This window comes from Conger conger, chromosome 5 (assembly GCF_963514075.1).
Source record: "Conger conger chromosome 5, fConCon1.1, whole genome shotgun sequence".
In the NCBI taxonomy this organism is placed as follows: Eukaryota; Metazoa; Chordata; class Actinopteri; order Anguilliformes; family Congridae; genus Conger; species Conger conger.
The window spans coordinates 47,503,743-47,510,626 of NC_083764.1; the positions used below are offsets into that span (position 1 = coordinate 47,503,743).

Genomic DNA, 6,884 nt, shown 5'->3' on the forward strand with positions numbered 1-6,884 from the left:
TAAAATGATTATTGTTTCCTGTGCAAAAGCCTGTAACTAGTACCACTGTAATCTTACATACTGCACATTTATGACACATTACATTACATTACATTATTGGCATTTGGCAGACGCTCTTATCCAGAGCGACGTACAACAAAGTGCATACCCATAACCAGAGATAAGTGCGCTGAAAGACCCTAGAGGGAAGTACAATTTCAATTGCTACCCGTACAACAAAGATAAGGACCAGGGCCTATATTTATTTATTTATTTATTTATGTATTTATTTATTTATTTATTTATTTATTTATTTATTTATAGTTTTTATAGTTACAGTTACAATTGAATGCACTTGTCTCTAATTGCATAACATTGTCTGCTTCTGTGGAAGTATGACAAATTGCTTTCTCTTTGTGGTGTTAGCATTTTACTCTGCATGAACTCAGTGATTTGATTTTTCTGCGCTTGAAGTGCAAAGGCCCCATCATTAGCGAGTAGCTTGGTGTTACAATCAAAAATTAACTAAAGAAAAACTAAAGAATGTCTCTGTCTTCAAGGTCATGCTGTAATAATATTACATTCCACAGAAACATGCTACTTAATTGTATGCTCATGAAAATCGAATAGAAGCCACAACTAATAAGAAATATTATGCACAATTAAATATGCATGACGAAGTGCGAAAAACTGATGACACAGAATATACAATTGATACAACACAATCACAGTATAAAATGAAACAATCTCAGCACACCTTCCTTCAGTTATTACTCAGTAAGCATATCGTATCCTTGAATTTTGGGCATTTTTTCAACTTTTTAATGTCAATTGCAATGATTTAAAATGGTATAATTTAAATGAACAATGAGGGGCTTCAATAAACTGTTCCTTTAATCTGAGTGTTCCTAAAATCTGAGAAGTGGTTTTATTATGCACAATAGGATTATACAGTGATGGTATGGATTGGGATTAGGATGGCAGTCCTTTTTACTTGTGTATAGCCCATGGCCACACCTGAATGCTCTTACTGTAAATGCAATCCTCTCTCGTCCCTTCCATTGTTATTTCACTGGTATTTAGCCTCTTTCTGCCATGGGTCCAGTATTTAAAAACTATTTTGGATAGTATTTCAGTAATCAGATAGGGTCGCATCCCAAAATTGGGTATTTAAACGCTAGAAGCTATGATCCTGATCCTAAAAATTGGGATAAGGGTTTTGTAATTTAATCCTGACTAGAATCTAAATCAAATGTTGGTTTTGGGTATTTGTAAGGTGTAGATTAGTATAGGTTTGATAGGGAAAATCAGGATAATCGTCATTTACTTAGCCTACTTGCTTACTGAAAGGGTGGGTTCAGGATGGATTCAAGGCTGATGAGTGGGACACGTGGCACATCTTTAATATTGTTTTATCCAGTGATTGCACATTAACAATAGCCATTCTAAATGGACAATAAAATATTTTAAAGTCGGACCCCACAAAACTGAAAGTGGTCTGCCAAAAAACTGCAAGCCTTAAATATCTGTAAATGCTTTGCGATGTTATTTCAAAATATATTGTTATCTATTCTAAAATAATTGCCTAATGAGTAGGTGAAAAAAAAATAATAATTTTTTTAAGGAAGAATAAGTTATTCCTCAGAAAATGCTGTGCCAGAATCCAGATGGACCAGTTGGACAGTCAAAGAGATGGCACACTGTATGAACCATTATTTCGACTTCAGCCCATGTGATCAGTAAAAACATTATGCTCACAAAACAATTGTGTTTGGAAGATATTCATATTATTCAGTCTGACATAGAATTTTGAAATTGGACTGATGTTGCCCTATGTATTGTGTACTGAAGCAGATGAACAGAACTAATTATGCAAACTGAATTCTGAAATTAGACTGACTTTGGTCAATGTATTGTGTACTAATGCAGATAAATAGGAGTAATATTCAAACTGATTTACACATTTTCCAACATGTTTGGAAAAATATTTGTCCTAATCAATTGTTGCATTATTTTGACCAAAAGATAGACATATCCAAAGACTGCACATCTCAAAAGTGTTGAAATACTGGGCCCTGGAAGTGCTCTGTGCATCAGTTGAAGGAAGGAATGGCGCCAAGATGAGTTTTCAGATTCAGCCTATATGTATTTAACTTGGATTTAAATGTGTCGTGTGTTTTTTTCATTTTTGTTGGGAAATGTTTTTGTTTTTATTATTAAAATTTATTCCATATAGATTTGTATTTAAAACTTTGCAAAGCAATTTAGTTTAATGTAAGCTGTTTTGACCAATCAGTATTCAAATCTAAACCCACCTCAAACTTGTGAAATGAACATCCCGTACAGTACCATATTGAAAAACAACTCATTGAAAAGTACTTATGTCATATAATAGGTAAGAGTGTGAGTGCTGTGGTGCTCAGCTGAATTCCCCCATTTTTTCTCTGTCACTATAGTATTTTTAAGAATGGAATTTCCTTTGTTTTGTTTTTGTTGTTAGTTTTTTTCTCCTATTGTCACTATAGTAGTTTTATGAATGGAATTTTCTGAATTATTTTCTACTCTAGTCAACATTTTATATTAAACTAAAAATGGTTATAATATAAAGTTAGCAGTATACAAGGATGTAATGTAAACTCTTAAGTGTGTTATTTGCATGTGGATTCTGAAATGGATACATGTGAAATGTATAAACAATTTAAATGATAAACAGTTTTAGAGCAATGATCTTTATTATGCACATAATCGAATGCACACATTTGCTTCAAAATATTTAACACAAGAAATCTATGCCTATTATCATTTGTACAAGCTAATTACGATTTTTAATATTTTTTCTTGTGCAGAGGATAAAAACTAGCCAGTGGATCTTCATTAAACTTCATTGTAAATGTGAAGTATGCTTCAGATTCAAAATTCCATTCAGTTTGATTCATGTATGGCTAAGAAACATACCTCAGAATTGGCTTTTAACAGGAAATGTACACTCCTATAATGGGGTTAGTGTGAGTACTTGGCTTTTTTTACCCCCACACACTGGGCAAGTGGAGCCAAGATGGCTGCCATCCTTCAGTTATCACAGTACTGTACCTTTGAAATGGACAGCATCAGCACTGTGAGAACTGAACCAGGGCAGCCTGTCACATCTAGCAGTGCTGTTGCCCCTCCAGAGCCAAGCAGCCCCAAAAGGTCCTTGTGCCAAGCAGCCATCTTCATAACTGGGGAGAATCATCACAAGGCTGTAAAAACCAAGATCCAGTTTCACAGGCACACCAATGTATGAAATTAGTTGATGTAAGATGATATTTGTCTATTTATTTATTAACATCATTTGGTGCATATTGTAAAATTGTGACTGAAAAAAAAAAAGGTTTTTAAGTGGAAGCATGTTTGCCTTTCATTTTAGTTTCGGTTCGAAACATTGCAATAATAATAATAATAATAATAATAATAATAATAATGAAATGTAATCACATTAAACTATAAAAGCAAAGCAACAGTGATAAATATCTAAAATATCAAGAATATGTACGGTCCTAATAACGAAATACAATTTAGCTTACACCACAATACAAAACTGCCGAAAAATACCACGTCATATCCAATAATCCCTCAAAAACGTGCACTTCAGTACACACATACCGTCGCAGCACAGTGCATGCCTAATTTCTACATACCACACCACTCAATGCTGACGTCAGACTTGTTATGGTTTTCCGGTGACTCCGCCCTCCTTGCTTGGTTACTCTCCAGTAGTCCAGTCGCGACGCCTGTTGAAACAGCCTCCTCCCCCTGGCGCCCCGCCTTCCGTGCTGACCCCTTCATGTAAACAACTTCGTTTGTCGCGTTTGCCGTCAGTGTCGTAGAAGCAGAACTGCCCCAGCCTAAATATTGAAATATAGCATAGGCTACATACAGAGTAAGAGCAGAAGAAATATCACAAACGCCCATCTCCTTTTATCTGTCACTAACTAGTGTCTGACCATGAAGCATCTAAGTAACATATGTATAAATAAAAAAATAAAAACGAACCCATAGCCTATCGAAAAATACACATTGAAAACATTACATTATATACGCCGTGGCTAGAACACACTTGGAAACGGCAGAAATTAAATCTGTAGTTTATGTCGTTTACATTGTAAAAATAAATGTAGGCTACCTGGGAAAAATACATTCACATAAAATCACGTGCATTCAATGTTCAGTTAACTTGCTATTAAGTAATGTGAACTGCTTGCTTGTTTGTGACTCCACCATAGAGAACGAGCCAGGTATATAATATTTGCGTAAGGTCTATGTATATAGGCTATAGCCAGCTATATTGCAGAATTTGTACGCTACGTTTTATTTTTATGCTGCCAGCAGCTAACGCCCAGCTCAGTACACACCCCTTTGAAGGCAAAAACAAACCTCATGTACAGCACTATGGTGTATGAAGCGATATTTTTAAGCAGTACATATTTAGATATTATCAGCTACTTTATTTTATACATCAGAGTGACACTTACCCGCAATTTTCCCTTTTCTTCCCCGTGTTTACATAAATATCTTTAATGACGCAGCAAGACCACATTGAACAACGTGATTGTCGCCATTTTTTGTTATTGAAATCTCTTGCTAGCCATGTGACAAAATAAAAATCAAGCTTCCGGGTGCAGAGACTGAAAGACTCTTCTTGACATGTATGTTTTCAAATATTAGGTATTTCTCGCCTTGAAAACTTATGACTGGTTGAGTTTACTCTGCGCCGCAAATTAAGAAACTGCCGTTGTCGCAGCGTAGAAGGCTGCTACTTCGCAAAGAGTCTCAGTGCCTAATGGTAATGTTCGAGAATGTTTCAGATTGCAAGCTACAGTATGAGTGCCGCGTGCGTGGCCATTGCGTTGACAAGTCTGATGATTCCATTGGATACAGTGCAGCCACTAATTAAACACACCGCTTTCTTTAGTCTGCTCATAAACATGTTTATAATTCTACAGGTTGTAGGTAATGGCTATCTTGCATAATATGTTTTTGATAACAATAAAATACACCTTTGTTATTTTGTGTTTTATAATGGTTATGGGATGATCCTCAAGTTTGCACAAATGTCTTTATAAACCTAAATTCCCCTTTCATTACTGTAGGTGTGGTACAGTATTTCATATAATTAGCTTTTTAGTCTAGTTTCAGAACATTTGATTGATCCCTTTTCAACCTACATGATATCCCTGGACGTAAAACACCCTAAATGGCAGTTCTACAACCTGTATGGAACATATATTAGGGGCTTCACATTAAAGAAACTGTACATCTAGTGTGAAGCCATATACAGGTCAAATGGCTGACGACAAATAGAACTTTAATAGTCACTCTCTGAAATATGATCTGTCACCCAGACGTTAGACACAATGGCTCCAGGCTGTAGGTAGTGTCTGAAATAGTGTGCAAATCCAAGGGTTATTTGGTATGTTCAGAAATATTTTTCAACTAAGCACTACCAGAGCTAGATTCATTAAAGCTTTATTTTTTCAGTTAATTCGTTTTGAAAATATACCGACCATAAACATAAAAAACATGAAACAAACTTTAACATTCATTAGTAATGATTATAGATAACATATTTCAAAAGGATATGTAGCCTTTAGCTTACAATAAGACATGCAGTGCCTTCCATAATGTTTGGGACAAAGACCCATTATATCTTGATTTGCCTATGATTTGCAGCAATTTTAGGTTTGGGAACACACAGTTAATATGTGGTTAGCACATGCGCATTCACAGATTTTAGGCTATTTTTATACATTTTTGTTTCACCATGTCAAAATAGTTTTTACTCCAGGAATAGTTGATGGGAAGAGTTGGCAGTACCTTGTGAATGAAACCCAAACTATAGACTAGTCAGCATATAGCAATAAATAAATAAATAAGATTATTTTATATTATTCATTTCAAATGATCCCTGAAATATGGATGTTTCAAGGCCCCCAGTAAGTCACAATAATAAGTCAGCTTTTGCCTGATTTGGCCGCTGAGATAAGAAATTACCATTTTATTTTCTCATATTAAACACCTTCAGTATTCATACTTACCCTCCTCTCTATGTATTATAGAAATTCTACCCTGGAGACTTATTTAATGAATATTCATGACTTGTTTCATATTACCACAAGATTTCCAGAATGCTTCACAATGTTTGGGACAAAGACATATTTATCTTTATTTGGCTTGGTACACCACAATTTTACATTTGTAGTCAAACCATTCACAGTTTTTATACATTTATACATACACCCTCCCCCTATGAAAAAAGGCAGGCAAAAAAAGTTGAAAAAAAACACAAAAAAAACATAACAGGAACACAAAAAACAGTCTTCTAATCCAGCTAGTGCCCAAAACCAACTCTCACAGGCCAGAAAACCAGGCCTCTTATGTGTAGCCCAATGATTAGGTAATGGTCCTCAGCTACAGTGATTACAATCACACACACACACACACTTGTGGCTTTCCCTGTATGATGGGCCAGTGCTGCCCCCTGGTGGACAGCACTCCATTTACCCTCCCTGGCACCACAATTAGTTGCAGGTTGAGAAAGATTTCTTAAGATAGTGAAACTGCTACAGAATGTTATGTTATGTTGTCAGATTACGAGAGCCATATTGAGAAGTTAGCCTGGTCACCATGGGGAACCCATCTGTTGTTTATAAGAAGCACCACAAAACTTTTGCTGACCACAGTAAACTTTTAAGACCTCAGAAATGTCTCATTGCCAAGGGTTTCATTCGTCATTTGTCAGAGCGGATTCTTTGGGTAAATTTCCCTACTTTCATCCTAACCCACATGGGATACGACTGTGTACTAGTGCTGTGAGAAATAAAAATGTATCCCCATAGTCTAAGTAACAAAATTGTGTTTTAAAGTTT

The 6,884-nt window shown here is 35.5% G+C and overlaps 1 long non-coding RNA gene across 1 annotated transcript; it reads right to left on the reverse strand.

The window, feature by feature from the left end:
* Nucleotides 1-2,692: 2,692 nt before the first annotated feature.
* On the reverse strand, nucleotides 2,693-4,786 carry LOC133129645 (uncharacterized). The gene is made up of 3 exons (XR_009708835.1): nucleotides 4,491-4,786; nucleotides 3,657-3,863; nucleotides 2,693-3,218 (listed from the first exon to the last, which is right to left on the reverse strand). It is a non-coding gene; the product is annotated as an uncharacterized LOC133129645 (long non-coding RNA).
* Between the last annotated feature and the right edge of the window lie 2,098 nt (nucleotides 4,787-6,884).